Genomic DNA, 26,416 nt, shown 5'->3' on the forward strand with positions numbered 1-26,416 from the left:
CTTTGCATATTTACAGTTGGTAATGTTTAATTAAGATTAATTGAACTGCAGAGTTCATTATGGAATAGTTATTTTGCAGGGTGTTATTCCATACATGGGATTTCAAGATGATGATAAAAAAGAAAATAATCAGTTTATTTTGCTCATACTTCATATATCCCAGTTTGCTCATATCTGAGAGTACTAAGGATATCTAGTGAAAGAGGTTTCATAGCTAACCTTATCCTTACCCCTCTTTTGGCCTCTACCAAAACACAACCTCCCACCCTGACAGAAAGTGCCATTATGAATACAAATGTCTGTGGACAACTTTTTATTTGGCAGCTGTATAACATTATGGACTTATTATCCACAAAAGAGTTTTACTTTCCTCAAACTGGAATTAAAGTGCATTAGGAAACCAAGAAAAATGTTGTTTTTGCACATCACACTGAGTCAGGCAGCTTTAGAAAATCCCCAGAAATAAAGGAGAAAACCATTTGCTTTTTTCCTGTACCATCAGTATCATCTGACCAACTGCTAATTGTACTGCTGAGGTTTTAAAGACCTCTATTCAGGTAAGTGCTGGCCAAAAAAAACCTCTCTCATTCATCAAAGCACAAGTACTTTCAAGAGTAGCCTAGTAACACAGAAAAGACTTGAAACTCCTCAAAGTCCAGCCACCTATGGAGCGATCATGTGAAAAAATGTCAAAGAATCACTTTTGTAAATGCTTAAGACAACTGCTACTGAGTGGTAAATACAAAATACTGTTTAATTGCAATTTTCAAAAATTCTTCCTGCTTTCAGTCATTATATGTCTGTCCCTCTGATGGAAATGGAAATTCTTTTAGTTTTCAAGCCTGTGCTCTCCTTTCATTGCAATGAGGACCTAATTCAGAGCTTTAAACTGTGTTCTGCAATGCATAATTAATCTGGCTTCATAGAGACCTGGACAAAAGACCCCATTCAATCTTCAGCTCCTTCCCCCTGAGATATTGTTATTTCTAAAAACTCCTGCCAGCTGGGCTGGAGGGAAATCTCAGCACTGTGGGAGAATGAACAAACTACAGGCCTCCAAGGGATTTGAAGTAACTATCTGACTAAATTGGATTAGAAAGTAAGGAAGGGGAGGGGAAGGAGGGCTTATTCTGAAGTCTACAAAAGCTCATAAAAAATTCTTAGAAGATTTTCATATGGTGAAGGCGAGCGAAATATGCAAGTTTCTTATAACAAAACAGAGAAAGAATTTTAAAACATGCGTGAGCCAATACACTTGGGGATGTTTGAAGGGATTACTGCTGGTATTATTTCAGGAAAACTGTTGTGTCTGCCTTGGAGCTTTGAAATGGCATTTCTCTGTGAAATCTGGGCTGCCCTGCAATCCAAAATAGTCATACTTTCCTTCCAGGTATTTGATACATATCCTGTTTGAACATATAATGTAGCCTAACCTTAAGTTCCTTTAAATTTCTTCCTAAATATATTGCAATCAAAAGCCTCTGCCCAGAAGGATTTCAAAGGTCTACAGAAAAACAAATTCAGTCTTGTTAAGAGAGCCAGCACCCTGCTTTTGTTCCCTGCAAGCTCATTCTCCAAAGTGTGTCAGTGACGCTGCCCAGATCACCTGGCCACCTCTAACGCATTTCACAATATTTTTAGCAGGCATGCACATACTCAGTAATATTTCCCCATTTACCAGCAGACCTTTTGGAAGAGGAGGCAGAAAAAGCTCATGGCCCCATTGGGAGAGTGGGCGGCTGAAGGAAAAGATGCTTTGAGCTTTCTGTCTTCTCTGCCCCGCTCTGCTGACCCCCACTGACACGGACCTGTTGCTTGCAGGCTCTCTGCTCTTGCAGCACTAACACTGTGAAGTTATGTGGATTTAGCCCAGGACAAAACTTGGCTCATTAGCTTCAGAAATATTTTCAAAAGTCAGATCATTTAACCACCCTAACACTCCCCATATTTCAGCGGGCAGCCCTTATACAGTAATGACTTCTCCACTGTCAAAAGGAACAAAAACATTCCCTAAAAGTTGATCTACGTAAGATTCACATGTTGTTACGGAGTGAAAACTGTGGTAGTTTTCAGGGGTTTAGCATGCGCCGAGGAGACCAGCATGCATGATGAAAAATGCACCCTACTGGATGACGCATTTCTGTAAAGGACGGTGCACAAAAACTACAACCCATCAGAGCCATTCTAATCAAAAACAAACATTCGTGCGCTTTCATTATTGTCATTTGCCCTTTCTAGACCTACTGTCACAGAATAATTTTCTATCATCTCTCTTTGCCCTGGGGAGGAAGTGCACAGAGTGGGATTAAAAAAAAAATTAAAAAGGAGAAAATAAGATTCAGCAAAATCTTTCAAAACAGTGGAGGTTTTTTTTAAGGGTGTCACTTCATAAAGAAACACTTGTATGTAACTTAGCAACAGCAACAACAAAAGTAGTGGTAGCTAATATTCCAGACAAACAGAGAAATGTTTAAAACATTAACTGGTTATACAAAATCCATACAGCCCCATTCCGGTCACTTTAATTTCGGGGGTGCAGGAAAAGCAAAATAAGACCCCTACTCTTTCTTTCCCAGCTACCATAATGAGCCCTTTTGGGTTGTGTGTGACACTTATCACAAGTCATTGGATGTTGTCAAATCCATGTTGAGGCATCACATCAAAAATCCTTGTTTACAACAGTAAGCTAAAACCTCTGAATAACTCTGTGGCATTTCTTAAAAGGGACAACTAAAGGTTTTGCATCTGTGAAACAGAAAACCTAGTAGAGGGGAAAAAAAAAAATCAGTGTCATGACATTCAGCTAAACATCTCTTGAGTAATGCTAACACATGAGGAAAACACCTACCTAAATTAGTGCTGACTTTTCTCAGCTGATGGAAAATCTCTACTGTTGCTCAGTGGCTCTAACAGTGCAATAAGAGTATTAGACATGTTCTCTCTATTGACAACAGCTATTTCAATGTCCCAGAACTGGCAGTGAAGACTTGTAAGGAGCAAAGGACAGACAGTCCAACCCAGGGCACAAAAGTCAGCATTAGACCCCATTCCCACACTCTGGATTCTATATTACACTGCTCTAAGCATGAAACCACACTGAGAATCTGCTGGCAGATGGCACTTTCTGCACAGGCTCCTTATCCACTCTGGTCAGGACCTTTCCTAGCAATGCACAAGCAGCCTGACTCATCTCCACCAGCCCACACATGGAGCTGGGCTACATGGAGAACCTGTAGGAATCCTGCAGCTCACCTGGGACAGAAGCAGAGCCAGAGCAACTACTATGGGTGTGTGTGTAGGCAAAATCCAAATCTGCTGTTTCAGGAAAGAAAAAATAGCTTGTTCTGCCTGCAAGGATGACAGGAGTTTGGCAGCAGCCTTGGGCAGGTGATGGAGGGAGAAAGAGGGAAGCCTGGCAAGGCTGCAGGTTTCTGCAAAGGGGCTGAGGCTCACTCCTCTTGCAAGAAAAGGAAAGGGTGTGCCTGCAAAGGAAAGCAGAAGAGACTGGGGTTTGCTATTCCTGCTCCTGTGTGAGTGGTGGAGAGGACATGAAGTACAGCTGTCTGCCTCCTGAGGAAGAAGGTCCTTGCCCACAGCCACACCACTTCACAGAGAAGGAGGGAGGCACAGATAAAGCCTTTCATTCCTACATCTCTATGAGTATTTCTCCCTTAGAGAAGCAAACTGAGTCATGACAAGAAGCAGGATCTGCTCCATCTTACAGAAAGGTCAAAGAGGAACCTGAAAGTTTTGGGCACAACTTCTTCATCCCCATGCACTTGTGTAATCTTGGGATGCTAAACAGACACTCTGATGCTTGCCCTGCACTCACTTCTGCTTGCTGCTCACCGTGCTCCCAGACGTACCTGGTGCTCAGCCCAGCACCCCCCATCTCACCCTGCACCTGCAGCCTGACAGCTGACCCGCTCTGCAGTTGCTCCCTCGCTTGCTCCACTTACACACACATACTCATCCGTGTATAAATATTCAACCCAACAGCTGAAGCCTATCAGCCAAATAACCACAACAGCAATCTGACTCACATTGAATGACAGCAGTGAAACACCCGAGCCCAGCCCAGCCCCGTGGGGCCAGCGGTGCTGCAGGCATGGTGGCCGGCTGCACCACCCCTGGCTGGCTATCCCAAGGGCTCTCATCCAGCTTCCCCCACAGCCCTGACTGGTTAAAGTTTTATCGTACATAAACACAAGGGGAAATTTTAACTCTGTTTTGTTAACTCTGCATCAGTTGCCTGACTGAAAATCCACCAAAAAAAAAAAAAAAAAATCTCTCAAAAAGGGATAAGTTAATATCAAAAGGGGGAACAGGCCTCTTCAGTGAAAAGTTTATTTGCTATGGGGCACTTCAGCTCCACTCCTCAAAATCTAGTGTCTACCTCATCTCATAAAAATAGGTCATTAACTTCCTTTTTCTTAGTGCTTACTCCATGTTTTTAAAGAATACTAAAATAACTTGCAGAGAATTTAGTTCCTTTTTTTCCTCCAATCCTCTTCTTAAAAACCTTGGGCTTTGATTGACAGTAATCCCCTGTACAAAATACGGGTACAACTCAAAAGGCACTGAGGAAAAATTAAAGAATAAAATAAGGGCCAAATTTTCCCATCACTTTCTCTTGTATCACCTTGGATTTCCCCTGGAAAAAAAAAAAAAAAAAAAAAAAAAAGAGAGAGAGAGAAAAATTGGACTGTTACATTCTCAAAAGGAGGCATCAGTCTGTTTTCAATACGTCTGCCACACAGATCTAAACAGCCCAAGAAACTTCCATAGAGGGACTGCCACAGCATGAAATGCAAGCATGGAACTACCCCAGAGCTGCCCTGGTCCCCAAGTCCATTCTCAGGAACACCCTACTGAGCATGCACTCTGTATAGTCCCTCTTGTTTTCAGCTGTCTCCTTATACAAACTGCTCTGTCCCACCTATACCGCCTTGTCCTAAACTCCCCGTTGAAATGTAACCCTTCCATTTTTTGAGTCTAATAAATGCAGTTATTTAATGTCTTCAAGAAGGTTTAAGCTGGACATCAAAACCTCAAAATATAGCTTAAATGGAATACAAAAATGAAAACAAAGCTTCTTATTCAGTTAGAACGTTTAGTTGGGCATAGGAAATAACTTGGGATAGAAATTGATAATTTTAAGTTCAGCAAATCTTACTGAAATCACAATATACAGAGTCTTGCACTTAAAGCATAAAAAATTATGTTCTATAGAAAACAAACCAAGATGTAAATGTAACATTCACTCAAATTTTGGGCAAAGGCATTCTTAAAAATTTGTCATTTTTACAAGTGTATTCTTGTCTAGTGTTACAGTAACAGCTATTAGATCCAGAAGAAATATTTTGGCTCGTCAGCTCTAATAAAGATGACATTGCAGAGACTCTCAAGAGAGCAGAGACCCAACCACAGTCTCAGACACACCATGCTGAGGTCAGAAGGTTTCTACTTGCTTGGTTCTATTAGCCTACATAGAGCAACCTGTCGTAGTGTTGCTTTGTGTCCAGCATAGGATGTCCTATGCAAACCCTGCCACACCAAAACCAAAGCAAAACACAGTCTTTCTAGTCTCAGAAGTACAACCCTTTAATAACTTTATAGGAAGCATTTTAAATGAAACAAGAAGAAGAGATGCATTCAGTGACAAGCTAATCTGTTTGATCAAACATTGAACAAAATATTAACAGTATCAAAATTCCTTTTTATCCCGGGACACATTCTTCAGATTACATAAAGGTATTACATTTCCCTATATAGGAAATGGGTTATTGACAGTTTACAGTCCTCAAATGCAGCATAGACCTCTTCTGCTTATGCTGTAAAAATACCCTGTGGTCTTGCTTAATAACAGTTCTGAAGCACACAAAAATAGTAGGGGGAAAGAGCTCAGAGCAGGATGTACTGTCTTCTGGCATCCTGCTCAGTACGCGTTCCACCAAACTGCGGCTCAAGGAGCTAATGGGTGATGACACAAACACACGTGTACTTTCCCTCCCACCCAGGTGGTATTTTTATTTCTAACCTCCCTTTCCCTGGGTTGCAGGGAAGTTCGACAAAGCCAGTGAGCGTCACACAAGACACTTAGGAGCTGGCAGGCTCTGGCCTGAATTTTACCCACTGACCACAAAGTACAAAGCAGTTTAAAGCTTAGGTTGAAATTTTTGTTAACAAGAGGTCATTATAGACGGGGGACATGAGACTGAGAGCATGAAATGCAGCCAAGCCTTGGTTCCTCTGACATGACATATCTAAGGCAGACTGACAGCAAGCCCTTACCACTCTGCAGGACAAGAGGAAAGTTTGTGGGAGCCGTGTTGGGCCCCTAGGTCTCTGGACTTTAGTCAGCAGATGCACCCCTTCCTCACTGCTATCCAGGCACTGTGCAGTCACTATAATCTTAGTGATCAGTTGGTTCAAAGACCATCTCAAAACAACCTTGCATGGACTGCTAAAGCACTGTATGAACCTCTGGCTTAAGGACTGCAGCTGTACAGGCATCAACCTTTCTCCAAGCAATGTGTGGTACCTACTGCCATGGAGACAACATCCAGAATTCCTAAAGAAAATCTGGGTTTTAAGTTGTGCCATTATATGTTGTTCCAGAGGCATAGAAACCAAATAAATGGAAACCTTTTAAATGCCTTTTTCTAGCAGATATTTGTTTCATCCAGATAATGGGGTTTATTTCAAAAATCAGTGCTAAAAACATGTGTCTTTCCCATTCCTTCACCAAAGCTGAGCTGAGGTTCTAGCACTACAAGAAACTCCACGGAAACAGAAGCTATTTTTTCCTCTGGAACTACAAAGCTACAGCATAAGTTTCCTCCCATATATACCAGGACCAATTTCATGGATGCCACAGTCATGCAACTCGGACTGAAAAAGAACTGAAAAAGAACGACTAGTGGAAGAGAGGTGGCTGTGCTTTCTCTCCTTAGACATTTTAAGAACATTTTTAAAAAAGAGGGGTGGGAGGAAAGAAAGAAAACAATCCCTCTCATCCCCAAGATTCTAAAGATTATTGGGATCAGAAAGTCACATAATGAATGGCACTTGAAAATAAAAAGCCATCTACACGATATTTTGAATGCCCTGATAGATTTAATTCCCCTTCAAGCATCCTTAAAAAGTGAATTAGGAAATGGAAATTAGAGCAAAGTTGGCATAGGAAGAAACAAGAAAACAAAACAAAATCAACCACTCATCTGCTATTGAAACGTCTGCTCTAAACCTGTTTATGGTTTAAAAATAGAAACTATTTATAAGATAATATGTGTTTTAATCAGCATGCAGGAAACAAGCCCATAATTAAAAGTTCAAAATAAAGGTTTAAACTCAAACATAGTTTTGCAACTAGAGTTACAGCCAGATTACAAAATTCCTTTCACACAATGCACATAGCATCCTTTGAGACTTAATGACATTCTGCAGCTGGGGCAGTATGAATCTGAGTTCTTTCTGTTCTGAGTTATTTACTTCTGCAAAAAAATTCCCCATGGCAACTGGCCAAAGGGCCTTGTCTCCTTAGTGTGTGAAATGTGAGCAGATACAAACTTGACACCATATTTCATCCCCTGGCCTTCCCTCATGTCTGCATTCCTAACTGTAAATTAAGGGGTGGCACTGACCATTCCGGGGTAGCAGGAAGCAGCTTATTCAGAAAGGTAGGAAGCAACTGAGGAGAAAAAAATATATTGCAATGCTTCAAGGCAGTTTCTGAAACTATAGTGAGATTCTTCTCACCCATAATCAAAACAAGCTGAAATTCTGCAACAGCTGTTTCCCTTCTAAAAATGTGACACTTATTCTTTTTATTGACTTTTCAGAGACGTATTTATCTCTGCACCTAAAAAAAATCAGTAGAAATTTGTCAATACTTCATAATGCATGTCTATACTTGATGCAGCACCCTTCTCAATTATAGTCTCTTTTCAGGAACGTAAGTTGGGTTTTTTCCTATGTGAAGGGTCCACTAGAACACAGAATACTTCTGCAGCACAGTCTGCCAAAGCTGATTATGAAAGAGGCAATTTGGAACATGGAGCCTCAAGCTGGACTTTAGAAAACAACAGGCACCTGGGAAATGATGTGCAACTCCCTGAGACTCTAAATATGCTCTGGCAAAATCAAAATTTCCCTAAGGACCTCAGTCAGCCAAGGGTGAAACCATGACCTTGGACACATGTTTACCCTTCTTGAAGCTGATCTGCATAATGCATCTGCTAATTAGCTAAGGGATACCATCATCCTCCTTTTTGCTCCAATTCCTGAATGCACAGTTATACCAGTGACACCAGTAAAACTTACTTAAAATATGTTTAGCTAACAACGTGCATTTTCTGAGAAACTATCTCAAAATATTGCCATCAACTCCTAAGCACACCCTGCAATGTGCCATAGTTAGGGGGCTATGTCTAGCTATAGTGTCCCGCACACTCTCTAGAGAATTTCAGGATTCAGACTACCTTGGAAAGAATACCTTGACTCCTTCTGGCATATAGAGAGACCCTCCCAATTTTATTTGTAGCCCCCAAAGATGTCAATGCTATGGGTACAACAACAATTTATATCATTTCACTTGAAATGAGGTTTTCTTACTTGAAGTTTCAAGGAACAAGACTGAAACCAAAATTCTGACAGTCCAACCATGTTTTGCTTGTTGCTATTTTGGATTTAGGAACAAACAAGATCAAAGACTCTTCTTCAGTCCTGTGTGCTCTGCATGGACTGCAGAGGGACTAACATTGGGTGAAGAAGACTCTTACTGTCAAGAGGACCTCACAGCAGAAGCTGTGCTCACACCTTGATTCCCCAGAAGAGCTGGGATCTTGTTCAGACTGGCTGCAGTAAAGAGGCATTCCAGGGCAGGGAAGCTGAGCCAGATGAATATAATATGCATCCACTGATCCCAACCTGCACAACACTCCCCATGCTAGATCAAGCGAGTGAGAACAGATTAGTCTGTACAAAAATCATGCCAGAAAAACTATCAGTTTAACCACCTTTAGTCAAAATGTTTGCAAACCTTAGTGATTCAATTCTCATTTAAAGAAACAGAAAACGAGACGAAGTTTTGAAGAGAAACTCAGGAAGCTGTACCAACAAAAGGAATCAACAGGCCAAATTCTGAACATTTTCCTCTGCTTGTGCTGAGGCTCGCTGCAGAAAATCTCCCATTAACATCTGTGTTGCAGCTACTGGATCTGTGAGATGTAGCAATCAAACATGAATGTGATTAAAGCCTGGTTGGCTGAGGTTTGTGACAGAAACAGAAATGCAAATGTCAAACAGTGAATGGCAAATTAGAGCTCCCAGATTGTTTTTATTGGTTGAGTAGTTCTCTGCAAAACAGAAAAACAAACGATGTAAGCGTTTGAAAAGGCTCAAACTGCAAATTCTTTTGGTACTACCAGAGACAAGTTAGATACAATGCCTTAGGCTCCTAGAATAACACTGCTGAAGTGCTCACTACTGAGAAAAAGAGTTAACTAAGGGCTAACAAATGGAAGGAAGAGATTTGAAGCCTGTTCAGAGAAGCGAGGAAGCTTTGAGTGCAGTTTCACTCTTGAGAGAGAATGGTGAAGGAGTGGGCTTTTATAGCACCATCCAGAATAGGTGACAAGGAAGAAGGAGAGAAGAAAAGTTATTTTGTCTTTTCACTGGGAAGCTAAGCAAAAATGCAAAGAGCTGAGATCCTAGGAACAAAATAAAAGAGGACGTGTAATCCAGGGTATCTGTAGTTCTACCTTTCCACACACAGCAGTATGGAAAAGTTGTCACACACTGTTTTGGTGTTGCCAGCAGTCAGAAAAGGTGTGCCATAAGATTTGTTTATTCTGAGGGGAGAGAAATTACTGCTGCATTTTGTGCAGCCTAGTAAACATGCTGAGCAGAGACATTATTATTCAGCATCCCTTCTTAAACTTACCCAGGGAGCAAGGGTAAGGATCTAGCAGTGAGCACAGGCCCTCAGCTCAACAGCAGGAGCTAGATAGCCTGGGTTATCCATAGTTACCCTCTTCCAGTTGCAGCAGTGCCATCTAAGGAGGCTACAGGCTCTAACCCAGCACCAGTTACTCATCACTGCCTTCTGCCAAAGGTTATTGCCTCCTAGGATCTGCTGGATGATCAGCTTCACTGGTCATCCCTAGCCTGTTTCATTCAAAAGCTCAGATAATGTAAGTAATTTAAATGTTGTTCTGGGCAAACTCAGGTCCTTTGACTGGAATTGGGAATAGCATCAAGAGAAGTACAACTGGCAGCACAGGGAATTTTGTAGCCTTCAGGAGGAGTTACTGCAATTAGTGCAGGGTACAGAGATTTTAAGTCTCTTCAGATGTTTCAGCTCCTACCGTGAAAGGACTTGTGCATCTTCAGAACTGCACACCAGCTGAAAGCCAGTACAAAACTCTGTAACTCAGAAACACAGACCCTCCTGCTTCCTTGGCTGGGGAGTGAGAGATGATAACAGTAACTCCACCACATTACACCTGATGAGGTCTTAACTGGCCAACTGGGACCTGATTCTGCTCTTTTACAATAGCAGAAGGGTCAGAGTAAAAAGAACTGGCTGGGAGTCTAGGGAAGAAGAGCAGAGAGGTACATACGCAGAGAAGCCCTGTTTCAGTGTCAAAGCATCATCCCTAGAAGGAACAGCACAGTATAACAATTCAGAAAAGGACAGGTTTATAGGAATTTACATGATCTCATAAGCTGCAATAATAAAAGAATATTTTGAAAGAAATAATGAAAAAGAAGGAATTAGGAACAGGCAAATTATTCATCAGCTCTAAACCAAGAATTTGGCAATACTAAGTCAGCTGTTTCATATAATTTCAAAATAGATGGTTTTGGGTTACTTTCCTCTTTTCAAAGTCTTTTTCCCTTCGCCAAGCACCATTATCCAAGTTCACATAAGAGGTCAAAACAACTAACAAAGGGGGAAAAAAAAATCACAAAAATTAGCTGAGGTTCAAAAGGCAATTACTGTATTAGAACATGATTTTGACTTTCTATTAAAGGGATCTGCTCTTACACAAATCCTAAGATAGTACAGGTTGGCACTACTACATTTGTGTACAAAGTGAGGGGCCGCTTTGACACACAGTATCCGAAGATCTGTTCCAACTTCTGAGGCTCAGGCTCTGTGGGATGGGTGCCTGTAGTGCCAAGATGAATCAGATACATTGTTTTTAAATACTGATCTTTTGAGAAAACTCAAGAGTAGTCAACTTCGTCAAAACAGCTTTCATATTTTAAAGAGCTATCTGTCTGGGGAGGCAGGCTGTTGTTTTTTGGTTTTTTTTTTAATACAGTATATTTTCTAAGAGAGTTGGCATTTGGAGGGTGGGTGGCATGTACGTACTGTAAAGCACCTCTTGTAGATGAAGAGTCTGGAGAAAGTATCAGGCACCACAGCATCTATTCTCAAATTTACTTAATGCACAAGTTCATTTTTCTCCCTTCATGGTACAAAGAGCTTTGAAAATACAGTGCAGCAGCTAGGATTCCACAATTGACTTAAACAACCAAACTCGATGTACTAAATGAATGCTAGTTGTCCCAGTAATTTATACATAAATAAACCTTAGTCCTCACTAAGTTCACAACAGTGACTAACAGTTTGTGTACCATCCTCCCAGGAGAGCTTTCTTTCCTCACGCTTCATTCTCATTCACTTCAGTCCTTCCTTTGATTTCCTGTTCCTAACAGCCTTCCTAACAATTTCACATTGACTCCAGCACTTAGACACATGATGATGAAGGACAAAGCTGTTACTGGTCTCCAGAACAGGGAAGCCAATGTCCTTTTCCAACCAAGGCAGAAAAGTGCTGTTCTAGAGTGGGGAAGACTCAAATTTAAAGCACACTTTTATAACCCACAACCACAGCTATCAGGTGTCTGGAACCTGGGAAAAATCAGGCCACAGGCAGTACTTTCCATAACATTTTTGTTTCAAAGGTGGCAAGGCACTAAAACTTCCACACCTGCTCACTGAGGTTAGGCCAGCCCATCAGAGATGTGCCTTGGTAGGCAGGGGACCTCTCAGTCACTCACCTCTCTCAGTCACTCCACTCAAGCTCATCACAATTTTGCACTCAGGCCCTCACTTTTGCATGAGTTAAGCCCATCTAGACAAACAGAGCTACTGAAGTTCTTCTGACCTCCATGACTAACAGATTCAGCAAAGACAAAAAGCTGAAGATCCTTTGAGGAGTTTTCACTTCCATTCATTAACCACAAGGGTCACAAGGAATAGGGAGTCTTGCCTTTATTATATTTAGATTTTAAATTATAAGAAAAAGAACAAAGCTCAGGTGTTTTGCTCCTAGGGAAAAGAAAGTGGAATGATTTTTGTGTACTTTTCCCTCTTGTTATTATCAGCTGGCATTTATACCATTGAGACCCATATTATCATCGATGAGCTTGGCACCTCAGCAGCCCATTGCTGCTAAGCAAGCAGTTAAATCAGAGCTGAGGTTTTGTCTCAGCAACATCCCATGACAGAGCTCTCAGATGGTAGAAATTTACAGAGACGCAACAGAGTGAGATCAATGGCACTCTTCCAGATTGCTCTTGAGAAATGTACTGAAGTTTAGGCACTCTCCTACTCCTGATGTCCTCTGCAGGACTTTTTTTCAAATCAGTCTGCCAAGCTTTACCCTGAAAAGGACATTATTAGTGACAGGAGAGAGATCTCAAGCAACATCAAGTTGAGAGACTGGTAGAGATGTCTGTCTGCAGTCTAAAACTGCACTCAGCTGTAGTAGGATTTCAGAGTATTTCAATTTCCATTCCCACATGCAGCACAAGAGTGCCTATAGAGCCAAAAGAATTTGGGCCAAACCACTAAGTTTTCATCTTTACTAACATGCACTTGACCACACACTGCTGGGCAAGGCATGTAGTCAGAATTGCTTATATCAGCTTACTGTAAAGACCACAGCCTTGTAAACTGTGAAGTTTCATCTCACACAGAATTGGGAAGGAAAGGAACTTCTGCTGATGTTGTGCTGAGTAGAATTTTTTTTCCCAAAAAAGGAAGTGTCCTCATAATAGTAACATTGTTGGATGTATTTACTATCAAGTTCATCAAGGCACTTGCTTTTCCTTTTTACGTTATTTGTATCTTTCACCGCAATCCTATTAGCAGTTGAGCAAAAATCATTTCAGTTTTGAGGAAGCAGGTTAAAAATACTGTCTCCAGCTCAGGGAAAAAAAAAAAAAGTTCTGCTCATTTGAAACAAGTCTTTGCTACAGGTCTTCAGCACTTCATACCCACCTTAACTCTCAGAATGAGAGCATATGCAAATTCACAACTTCCCTTCTGAACAGATAACCAGTTTTGGAGATGGGGAAGTATCTACCCATTCTGTTCAAAACTGGAAGCCTATAGTTAGACTTCTAAGCTTATTGTTTGCTTTTCCAGAGGTAGAAAATTTCCATTATTCATTTTCCAAAATGGGTATTCAACACCTCTGAATCTCACTATTTCTTTTTAGGTATGAAAATTTAGTTGGAAAATATTGACATATATCTTTTTCAGAGAGTTGTCCAGCTAAATTAAAAGATAAATTTTTTTTACAATTTCTTTATTTAGGTATAAACACGAACTAAGTATTTATCCATGTCTGCAGATACATATGTAGTGGTTTGCACAGACAATACAGAGATCAATTATCAGTCTGTACAACTGAACTTTGACACAAAGCATAAAAAGAAGAATTCCTCAAAAAAGCAAGATGATCCACAGACACAAACACATACTTGTGGAAATATATTGTTTAGGAGAGGGACCAAGGACAATAGTACTACCCACCTCCATTGCTTCCCCCATCCGGCCAACACCAAAGATTGTTCTGCCTAACAAAGCACTTGAATGAAGATAGTAAATTTCTAAGGTTTAAAATAAGATACAGCATAATCTCATTCTGGGGACGTTCTTATTCTGGATAATAGGAACTTCGTCTAAATAAAGTCTATCTTAAATTTCCCCTATGAGAGGAGATTTCAAATGATTTATCAAAATTCTGCTTTGGGTATCGGAGTAGCAACAACACTGTTACAATCCCAATCCCCCAAATGATAAATATCAGATCAATCCATAAACCCAACCTTTCATTTTATTGTTCCAATATAGGTTGCTCCAGTTTGGCTACTTCTTGAGCCTCAGGAATTGGAAGGAGCTTATGAGCATATGCACTGTACCTCACAAGCACCATGCTTCTAGCTGTTAGTTGAGTTGCATTTGTGTACAATACATTGGAGTAACCAAACGTGATGCAAGATTCCCATATGTAATAGTCACTCTAACAGTGGTATTAAAACACATATCTCCTAGCACTGTGAGAAAGCAGAGCTATATCCCATGCCAGACCAGCCAATACTGAAGTTTAAACTATAGTGGCAAGCATACCCAGATCTAGGATTTAGCTCAATATATGGCAAGATTTTAGCAGGAAAATGAACAGGTTAGGGAGACAGTTTGTTTGCAGAAATGCAAATTAAATTTCTCCCAAGACAGCATCTTCTAATTCAGGTTTTGGTATGAACCAGTATCCACATTAAGTATTCTTTGACATGATAAGTATCAGAAATTGCTGTTTCCATGAATCAGTTACTGCCCCTCAGAAGACCAGGTAGGCCAGGAACTGCCAAACCTAGGGAAAAAGCTCAGCCTTCCATTGTGATCCTCCAAAAATAGACATCAATACTTGCATCTATATCTGCATGTCTAAATGTGTCAGTTCACTGGACTCTCGTGAGCACAAGGAACAGTTTTCCTTCATCTACTTGCTTATTTAAATTCTAGATTATAAAAATAAATAAAAAGAATTCAAGACTCACACTTATTTTCTGCTTTCTAAGGAAAAATCTTAAATAATTTGCAATCTTAATTAGTACACAAGAGTATAGTAAAGAACAGGGAAATAAAAGTTTCAGCATAACAAAAACAGGATGTGTGGAAAATATAAACAACTTGATTCAGTAAGCATGCAAGGGATTGAGCCCTGTTTGTCACCAGATCTCCCCAAACTTCCCCCTGGAGTGAAACTCAAGAAGCATGCATGGAAGAAAGCATGTCAGGACTTGGTGGGGAAGCCAATACAAGAATAGCTACGGTAGTAACAGTGTTCAACATTCATGAAGATCTTGAGTTACCAAGATAAATTCAGCTACAAGACTCACCCTTGTGCATTCTTAACCCCTTCACTGCTGGATGCCTTCATATTGGGTGGTGCAGGGAGCAGAGAGAGGGAATGGGAACACTAGGAAATTTTAGGAAAGGCTATTTCTTCTGGCTGACAATGATATATATACTACCACTCAGATTTAATCTTCCTAGAAATTGAAAGTCTTATTTAAGAGGTAATGGATATTTCCGCGGTTATAAAATATTTTGCCACTAAACCATGCTGATGTGATTAAGTCAGCTATTTTCCTCATATACTAAGTCATAAGACCTGCTCATCCCAGTCTCCACAAATGCAAAATTAAAATAATAATTAAAAAATGCTTAGTTATACTGCTCCCAAATCAGTTTTTTAAAGATTTCGCTTCCTTCAGCTAACAAATGGCATAATTTGAGGTAATTTTCCAGTTTCCAGATGCTACACTAGCTCCAGCGCTAACAGGCAGGCAGCTATAATTTTCTTATCATTCTGAAACTTAATATTATAAAACTATTCTTTCAAATTTTTCAGTTTAATGTTAACTGGAACCTCTGATCTTCACTTTCAACAATAAATTAGTGCAGACAGTACAAAGGAAAGAACATTCCATCACCAAGACATCTCATTAAATTTCTTATTTTAAAAATATATTAAATAAGACCTTTTAATAAATACTTGTGTGCTTAACTGTGGCTTTAAAAAAAATTTATTTTTTGTACAAGTTGAGCAAGAAGCGTAATGTTTGAAAAATCCTTTTCTTTTTCTCCTGAAATGATCACAAGTAGAGGAAATATTGCAACAAACCCACCAGTATGATAGTCAGATTCAAAACCTACTAATGGGTCAAATTTCAGTTGTGTTTCTATCAACAGAGGCTTCCTCCATTCTTGCTCTGCCAGAATTTTATTTGTGATTACTCTATCAGTGTCAATGCCTCATCTGTAACATGGGGATCCATAAATAATTCCCCCCATGACAAGAGAACTTTAGGAATAAAGCCATGGATTTTGGGATAAGTGATGAACAAGCATTAAAAGAGAACATCCAATTATCAAGACAGAGAAACTCATAGTAAGTATCAAGACCTCTGGTCCACTGAGTAGGATACAGAATTAAGAGTCAGGTTTTTGCCAGATAACTCAAAAGAATAGAGAACACTGAAAGATGCTTTTGCTTGAACTTGTGGCTTCTTAGAAAAAGGGAGGGTGTTGGTGTACCCTTCTCCTTTCAAACTGCTCTTCTAAGGCTGCAGCGGGAAAAGCCCTGGTAAGAGACTGAAATCAGCACCATGTACATGAGGTGGGAAGGCCAGCTCAATCCTAGCAGCAGTCAGCAGTCAGTCCTTCCTCACTCTGATCCAAGCACTCAGGATTTGAACTCTTCACCTCCTCTCCAGCACGCTTCCCCTCTAAATATAAACTGCACTGCTGACATGATTGCAGCTGGCATTAATCTTTTCAGATGTTTTCCATGTTGTCCTTGGTTTTGTTTACTATGTTAAATCAGGGAAAATTCTGATTTAAGCAATAAAGAAATAGCAAAAATGTATATAGTTGAAACAACAAAAAAAAATATATATTAAAAACCATAGGCACCAACAGAGGGCTGTAGAAAGGAAGGAAGAGAGATCCACAGAAAGCAAGTGATTTGGTGAGCCTGAATTAAGTTGAGCTAATAATATAAATCTGAAACATTAAATATCCTGCAAATGTTAGAACCTTTTACAAAGTTGTACACTGCAAACAAACATCTTTGCACCAGAGATCTTTGAACTCCATTAAACATTAACAAAGTCAGAGCTGAGGTTCCCCTGGTATTTGAGCAGCTAGAGGAAGAAGTTACAGGAGAAAAATTGTAGACAGCAAATGCCTGCAGCTTGTGTCATTCAGTGGAAGTACACGAACTTCAGCTAAAGTCTCTGTAGACAACTAACTGTGGGAGTACACAAAAATTTCAAAATTACAAGCCTTTTTAAAAGCTAACAGCAAAATGCAAAGTTAGGTTGAATAAAAGCAGAAAAGCATTATCTACCCTAATGGAGGAACTGTCTCTCGTGCTATTAGATCTCTAGCTTCTTCATGAAAACATGCCTAAGGTGATAGCAATTAGAGACTGCATCTTTCCCTGTTGCAGAGTAGTGAACACTGCCACAGTATGCAGACAATCCAGGGGTGGCTCAACAGCCATACAGACTTGCTGTGTAGCACTTCTGATTTTTCCACAAAAATGGTGAAGGTGTGAGTTTTGGAATTGAAGCAGCAGGAACAGGGTTTGGAGTTCTGAGCCAAAGAAAGGCAATGGGGAAAGACCTGCTTAAAAAAAATAAAAAATAAAAAACAAACAAACAAACAAACAAAACCAACACAAAACATGCAAAAAGATTCCAAAATTAGCGGAGCAACAAATGGACCAAACAAAGCTGAAAAATGCCAGAGCCCTGTTTCCCCAATATAACTAGCTGTCATTAACTGCAACTTTTCAAAGAGAACAAGGTTCTGTACTTGAAGGAAAGCTTTGGAGACAACGTGCTTGTAGTGACATCCGCTGCATGTTACATTTCCTCCCATGCCTGCATGGACAAGCTGGAGGGCAGATGGATAAAAAGGCTTAATCAGGTTCCCACTAAACAGCTACAGTCCAAGTACATACATGCTCTAGATGTATTTAGTTATCATACTGTGGGCTGCTGTGCTTGTCACCATGGCTACCAATAAACAAGCTTTTCCATTAATGTTTTGCAGAATTTTCTCATTTCTACCTCTTCTCTCAACGTTGTAGGCCACTTAACTCACCCAAACACTTGCATAAACATACAGGGAGAGAAGGGAAGAGGGTTGTTGCTGTTTGATGAGCCAGTGTAGAGCATAAAATGGTTGGGCAGAAGCTAGAGTACAAAACCATGTATCCATATCAAGCTGTAAAGCACATAAATGTATGCATTTGTGTGTTTTTATGCATTTGTTGCATGCTCAAAAGGAACTTTAAACTTGTAGCTTTATCACTGTGATACCTTCTGTTTCTCTTTCTTCAGATCAATGTTTATCTCAGGGACTAACCCTACTCAGATGAAAGATCATTTAGTTGTAAGGATAAGAGGGAGAGGGATGAGGCAACAAAATAATACTAGCAAAACAAGAGTATATGGTTGTTATGCATTGGAAAAGAATAATAATGTCCCTGTCTTTGTAAAGGAACCTGTACTGAGAGCTTTCTTTCACTCCCAGTCCAAATAGCCCCATTTCAGCCTCTGGGAGCATAAGGATAACCAGCAAAATCCCCACGGAGGGTTGCTGTGCACATGCTTGAATGAATGAGAACTGCAATGCATTTAGGAATTAGCAACATTATGCACATTATAAATAAAAAGAATAGGACAGTTTTGTACCTGAATAGGTCTCTAAATACTATGTTTCAGGACACAAACTGATTCCCTTCAGTAGTCAGTCTAATTTATACCCTCTATACTACATTGTGCAATGAACAGTTGCTCATAAAGAGCCTTTCTTGCTAGAAGGCACTTTCTTGCTGGATATTCATTCCTCCTTGGATACTAGGACACGGATGACCGATTTGAAGAATCACAGCTCCTGTGTTTCTGTAATATATCCTTAGCCAGCAAGGGAAAAAATAATTCAGAGACTAATGCACTATCAACTGTCCTGCTAGATAACTAGTACTTCACCAGTAATTACAGTTAACTCTTTTACAAGGGCCAGAAAGAAACCCCAGCCTCCCAGCCTATCCCTCCGCACAGGGTTTCTCTCTCACCACAGCAAGATCTGTACAAGAAAACTGTCTGCACCTTACCCATTTCATTGCAAATGCCCGTGTTTTGCTGAAATGCACCACTTCCACTGGAAATTTAAGCTAACAAACCAGATACACCTGGAAATCACTAAGGGCATACAACACTTTCTCCAAACCCTGTTTAAGGGGAAGAGCATGAGGCAAAAAACAGTCACAGTTTCTGCAGCTTCAGGACTGCTGCAAACTTTTCTGCTCTATTTTCTGTTCAAAGCTGTGACATCTGGGATTGCAAACTAGCACCAACAAGAATTTCTAATTTGTTTCTAATCACTTACAGGCAAAGGTATCTCAGCTCAATAAATCAAGATTACTGACTCATGCACTAGCTTAGAAGTATTCCTTCTTGCTTATGAAGGGAGGGGGGAGGAAGGAAGGGAAGAGGGGGAGAGGTGTAAAATTTTCCGTAGGCTGTTAATATGCATAAACAATTAATTTTTCTTAACTGGCTAAAAAGTGAGCTGAAATGGAGTGGAAAACAAAAATCATTTTCCTATTAAAAACAAACAAAAAGCACGAAGAACAACCTCAACCTTAGGTATTATGTGCATTTTACAACTGGGGAATTTTAGGTATAACTCTCAATAAGTGTTGCTGGTGGCAGGAGTTCGATTAGCACTGCTCAGAGCTGGCAGAGTTCTTGCACTAAGGGTAGATTTCCGTGGATTGAAAAGCATGGCACTAAACACTCCAAGTGTGCCATAAGGGGGTGGAAGGACTCTGTGTAATTGCATTTCTTGCCAATCTACAAAAACAACAGCCATCCGCCACTCCAGCCCAAATATAAAATCTGGCAGAAGGGGGCTAGACGTTCACACTAATCTGTCAGCCTTCTGTTTCAAATGACACATGCTTGTAAACAAACAAACAAAAGTGCATTTGGGTTTCCACACTACGGCAGAAGAGAAAGGAGAACTTTTTTAATGCATGGGCTAAAATCTTAATATGCAAACCATCAGGGCAAGCTCTAATTGCCCAAATTACTAAAAGTTCCTTGCAAAAGTACAGAAAGCACTCTACCTAATGGCTAATGTGGAGATGTTAAACTGCAAATGATTGACAACTTTTCTATGGCATTAACATAGGAGATTTGAGAAAAATGAAAAATTAGATCATTCCAGAGGGCAGACAGGAAAATGTACAGCTTTCACGCATTGCCTACATGTTTGCAATGAAAACCACACAAAATTTGCCTGAGTTCAGATTTCATTGCAAACATGAAACTTAGCTCAAGGGAAAATTTGCTAATGTTTGCATAACTATTCAGTCAACTGGGGCCCAGCCTCAAGCAGAGCTTTGTGATCTAAAGAGCCATAAGAAATGTGCAGTTTCACATCAAAACTAGGTGAAATGGGGAAAAATTTGACAGTTTCATTTTGAATTATGAACACATTTTAAATGAAACTTCAGAGGCAAATGTAATAACATAGACTGCACGAGCACAAGTGAAGGCTGAGGATTATATGTTGTGTAAAATAATCATAACAATTTTAAGAAAGGTTTAATTTTGCTCTAACAAGGCCTGTCACAGTAAAAGCTGTTCTCACCCTCTCAATACACCTGAGGGATGGGGGGCACCCTTAGTTCCATGTTGTTGGTGGGAAACTGAGGCGCAGTGGTTACACGTGAGCAATAAAGCTTGACTGTGAACCTAATTTCTCATCTAAACATTCTTCATCTCATTCAGATTTGCTTCTGCATTCAAAGCCAATCACACACACATGCCTGTTTCAAGCAGTCCATTAACTCCAAAGTCAAATGCACTCCCATCAGTCTCACTTTGCACACACTTTGAGGATATCACTCAGGTAGGCTCCACGTGCAGTTACCCATTCGGATATCCTTACACCTTCCTATCAATATCTGGTGCCACCTTTTTTCATGTAGTACTTTCTAAAGCTGTTTTAGCATCCATGTTCAGTTTCTGCCTTATTGAATCATTTGGGCTTTGACATCACTGCAGTAGAATTCAGCCTGCTGGGGATGTTCGATGATGGAAACTCTGTGCAATCAGGCTGGCCTACAAAACTGTTGGCAACACCATAGCTGCCCAAAACATTGCATGTTACTGTATTGAGTATGTCCCTTTATACAGAGTCACTAAAATGTCCTCCCACACACTGCACAGCCAGAGGCTCCTCTTAAGTGAAGGGAATAATAACAGTAAAATATATGTTTTGTGTGTCAAAATAGGATTTTACATTGAGATAAGTAACCGAAGAAGCATGGTTTATTTTTATCTTAGTATGCATAATTAGTCAGACGTATGAACTGTCATCACGCTACTGGGGAGGAGGGGAAGAACACAAGGGGGGTTTTTTTGGCAGAGAGAAAGGAATGATTTTCTGGTTTGCTTTGGTTTTACCGTCAGCTAGTTATCTCAAGATCAATATTCTTATGGGAGAAAAAAAAAAAAAGGAAAAAAAAAATCTCCATTTTATGGTGAAAACATAGCTTCTAACCTCTGCAGTATGAAGGTAATGATGGAAACATTAACAGTCCTTTGAGAGCAATTTATTCCTGGAATAGAATAGCCTCTGCCAGCAAAATTACATTCAAAAGTAACAATATTAGAAAATCCCAGTGACAAGGACTATTTAGCAAATTACACAGCTAAGAAGAATTTTCTGACTAATTTTGTTCCCCCAGTTCAAAACATGTTAAAAGGTCGAATTCCCCAAATGGAAAGATCACTTGGCCCAGATTTTAAAATACAGAACTGTTGCTTCTGATAGCATTTAAACCAGCACAAAGGTGTAAACCACATAAGAAGAGGACTATTATTATTCAGATGCATTTTGGAAAACCAGAGCAATAGCAACACTGCAGCTCAAAATCTTTGAGGTAGCACCAGCTCAAAGTGGGCCTCCACACAATCCAGTTCTGCAGAGATTTACACCCAAGAACCAGCATAGCTGCATCCGTTCAGCACCTTAGCAGTTCCTTCAAGATCCCCTATAGCACTACTCTAATCCACCTTCATATTTCCCATTTCCAGCCCCATCTCTGTTAACTCAGGCATCTTTTTGCCCCCCCTACTCCCCCCACCACCACCTCCTCCATCCCCTTTAGCATGGTGTGGACAGGTGCTTTGCACTCAGTATAAATCAGCTCCAAAACCAGACAGACCCTGGAGTCACTTGGGCCTCACAACTTTAAATGATGCCTAAATTCCATTTTAAACCCAAGCCAGGGTCACCGCCTGTCCTGTTTCACTCCTCTATTGTATCACCCCAACAACAGCTGGTAGATGTGCTCTGAGCGGCTTGTCTTTTGGCACCTAGATAACTCCCTTTCCTTGTATGAGGCATTGCTCTAATCCTTCCCTTTTTGATTATTATTCTGTGCAGGATATTAGGTGAGCCTTGCAGATACCACCTGAACTGACCAGTGCATTGTTAATATCCAAAGAACAGAAACTCCAGTTCTGAAATTAGGCAGAATTTCAAAATGACTTACTGTAAACTCATTTATATCACACCCTGAATTGAAGGCACATGAATTTGTCAAATGAAGTATCAAGTGGCTGCAGCCACTGCATTTCTAAACTGTTTCAATAAATCTACAGTGTTCCCTTAAACTTCTAAGCATCTCAACACCTATGTGCGATTTTCTTTTTCTACGTTCACAACATGTTATAGAGACATTCAAAAATAAATTACTCTTCCTTGAGATGATGGACACTTGGCAACAACACCTAGAGTTTCTCAGGGCAAGTTCAAGAGCAGACAGACAATACAGACTGACTGAGAGTCATAAGCTACAGACAAATATAAAGTGGCCAAGGGGAGCCAAAGCGCTGACGCATCCAAATTTTAATGAACTAGTTCAATGAGCAAATCCTGGAAATTCAAGATTCACCCAATAGACCCAGACTCTGGGCCCCAGATGTGCATTCACTGACCAGACATTTTAAAAGGCCTTAGTAAAGTCTTCCTGGGGGAGCCTGACCATTTTTCCCCTTTTCTTTTTTTTTTTTTTTTAGGAAATGAGTAAATCACAAGCACCATAGGCCAACCAGAGCTGCATATGTTTTACGTACATAAATGATCATAAGAAACAAAACACAGAGGGCCATTTTGCATTATTGTAATTGCAGCTGACAGACTCCAGAAGAACAAGAATATGACACATCAAAAAAAAGATGAATATGCAAGCTTAAACTAGGCACTTGATGTGAGCATCATAATTATGCACTCTGAGTCTCTCTGAGAGCTACAGGCCATCAGCCAAGAGCTACATAACTCATTTGGCAGCAAACAGGTAAGGAAAAATCCCAACAAAATCCATCATCATTTTTTTTTAAGGAATTACTTCAAGGTACTTTGGAAATGGCTTTAAGTCCCCTGTCTGCCATAGCTAAGCCACCTTACAGCCTTGACCACAGTTACTATAACCATGCCATGTTGAGCAGGCATGTTCCTGACTTCACCTCATTAAAAAGTCTTTTCTTCACCCCCTCACTCATTCCTCACCATGACACCAAGTAAGTCTATTTTTACCACAGAGGGAAGTGTCAAGAGACACTGTCAAGGGTGGTGTACCACAGAGCTGACCTACCACAATTTTACATACATTTAATAAAACAATTACCTTCAAAGCTCTTTGTTTTCTCAAAATAGAAGAGTACAACCAGGAAGCAAAATGAATTAAGGGGGAAAATGCAGTTATAGGTGAGAAAGAAGAGAGTAGGTTTGCTGCTGCCAGGATGAGGAAAAAATAAATGCTGAAAAGCTGAGGGGTTTCTTTCTGTTTTTATTTGAACTTTAAGTGAAAAATTCTTGTTTGTTATTTTTTAACACCCCATGGAAACATTTCAAAGCTGCTGGTAAATGTTTCAAAATCCATTTGAATAAAGTGATGCAGACCTAAATTTAGCCTTTTGTTGTTTTGATCCTGTCAACCTATTTTGTTGCAAATGTTTCTCCAGCATCATTCAGGTCTGCATCTGTGGTCCCACTCATTTATCTTGCTTTGAAATAAAAAATCCACTTTTGGCAAATGGGCAACCAAAACTTTGGAGTTCTGATCTTGTAAAGAATCACACAGGCAACTCTATTGACACAAAAGTTTTCAGTGTTGCATTGATCATGTCCATGAATCAAATGCAAAGGGACAGACTGTGACCTCACATTCAAGAACTGAATTGAAGGAAAAGTACAAGAAAGGTCTTGCCAAAGCAAGTCCTCTCCACACCACCGTAGCAGGACAAGTGCCTGTATTATAGAAAGCCTCATAACCTTTTCCAGCTGTAATCCCTATTGTCAAGATTCCCAGAAGAAAGCGCAAGAAGGCTGAGTCCTTGGTATCCACAGAAGTCAGGGTCATACAGCCACCTGTCATTAACAGAGTCCTATAGACATCTTGAAGATGTCAGGTTCAAATAAACACATCCCACACAAACATCATTATTACCTTGACCTTTTTCAGCTTTCCTAAGCACACACAGTTTACAAATACTACATGTATCATTTTCATATGTATAACCCACAGTTTACAGGTAAAAAGCAAACCACGTTTCTGCAAGGGCACATTTTTCATGTTTGCCAGAGGCACAATGGGGAAATGAATCCCAGAGCTCTCTTTCTTTTGGTCTCCAATATTCTAGCTCTGCCCTCATTATTCCAAAACCTCTCCTGCTCCTAATTTTCCACTTCACTCTCAACATACAGGTATTGGGGAAGAGGAAATCAGGTGCAGAATTTGTTTTCAGTTTCTGCTGAAGAGTTGAGAATCGAGAGATGCACAAAGCCCATGTTACTATACTTTGTATTATGTAAGAGCCAATGCAGTCCCATGTTTGACTGGAACAGTGAGGTAGCTGCCTTCACACCATGTGGCAGAGACACACACCACCACCTCCAGTTGTAACACAAGAAGCTGATAGAAACTCAGTAAATTGACACCATCATAGAGAAATAACTACAGAGGAGACAGAGACTTACCAAAATTATTTTAATACTGTAATGTTAACAACATACACCATGGCATAGCACACCTTTTCCAACATGACAGTGGCTGAGTGCCATCATTATCACATATCTTTATCTTTCTAAAAACTTATAAGAAAGGTTGGCTTTCTACTCCAGTAAAACATTTGAATTTAAGCAGCTGTGTAGTTTCTTAGTCTTTAGTCTGGCTTTGGGGCAACATTTGAAAATGAAAGGATCAGAACTATAAATCTGGATGTCACAACAAAATGTTCATCTGTAAACAGCAACCTTACAAATCTGACAGACTAGTCTGGTAACTATGATAAAATGAGAAATGAAATCTCTGTGCAGGCTATTTGCAGAACCAGCTGCATGAAACTTGTCTCAGTGGTACCTTTATATGTTTACTTGCACATGAATACACTGTAGATATAAAATCACAAATCAACAAGTCCATCAACTTTATTCTCAGTCATAAGAATCCAGTGAGGGGTGTCATTTTAGATAAACCACCAGCAGTGCAGAGAAAAGTAACTTAAGTTTAAATAAAGTGAAAATCTTGCTCAGACTTTTTTTATGTTTCTCTAGTTTCTGAGATAATTATTCCCAGCAAGAGAATTTATTTTTTGCATTCTCCTTTTGATAGAAAAGCCTAGATGATAGATTGCACTGAAATAGCTTTAGGTACACTGAAATATCTTTATGTACACTGAACCATCTTTTTCCATGTTCTGAACATACCATCTAAACTGTGCAGCCTCAGAGCTGTTCCAGCTTGCCAAATTCCAGGGTGCAAGTTGTAACACTGGTGCACTGAAGCTGTACTGCCCTATGCCACACTGATAGCATGAATAGCTTCAGTACTGGCTGCTTCCTGTGTCACACCACAGCAACATCCACTCATGACTATTGCTATTCATAAAGTTTAAAAAACATCAGTTAAATCACTCACCATTGCAGTTGCATGGTCATGGGTGCTGCAGTCTTCTACATTTATTCTGAAAGACATTTAAAAATTTATGTTGGCAAATTTCTTAGCTTCAGACACTGCCTCTGCCCTTCTGATTCTGCAGTAGCAATGACAACAGCTTTCCAAACAAACTGGCAAGTACTGGACCAAAAATATAGCACGGGAGTCCTATGGAGATCAATGCACTACCCAAATGTGTCAAATTTAGCAGGAATGGTGCCATATGAATGTTCATGTGTCCTCACATTGATCAGCTAGAGTTCTCACAAGGTCTTGAAGGATTCTGTCTCATTTTCACAGAAAACATCCCTAATTCTTTGCTTTTCAGGGGCTGTTGGGGTTAAGAGGGGAGATGTGGGATGAGGACAAAGGAAAGAAGGGTAGTGTGTATGCAAGGAGATTATTTCAATTTTGTCCCAGTGAACATCCAGGGCTCTCAGGGGGAGCTTAACTGTATCTGTGACTTGGATTTGGGTTTTTTACAAACAACTATTAGTTGTTCCTGACTGTTTATTTTT

At 40.1% G+C, this 26,416-nt stretch overlaps 1 long non-coding RNA gene across 1 annotated transcript in view; it reads right to left on the reverse strand.

Moving 5' to 3' along the window:
- The window catches only part of LOC126640060 (uncharacterized), a 78,857-nt gene that overhangs the window by 8,762 nt on the left and 43,679 nt on the right, over positions 1–26,416 (reverse strand). Inside the window, exon 2 of the long non-coding RNA XR_007628933.1 lies at positions 25,881–25,926. This is a non-coding gene — a long non-coding RNA (uncharacterized LOC126640060). The remainder of the gene's footprint in view (positions 1–25,880; positions 25,927–26,416) is intronic.

The sequence above is a fragment of the Myiozetetes cayanensis genome, unplaced genomic scaffold (genome assembly GCF_022539395.1).
Source record: "Myiozetetes cayanensis isolate MyiCay16 unplaced genomic scaffold, myiCay2020 scf2-11, whole genome shotgun sequence".
In the NCBI taxonomy this organism is placed as follows: Eukaryota; Metazoa; Chordata; class Aves; order Passeriformes; family Tyrannidae; genus Myiozetetes; species Myiozetetes cayanensis.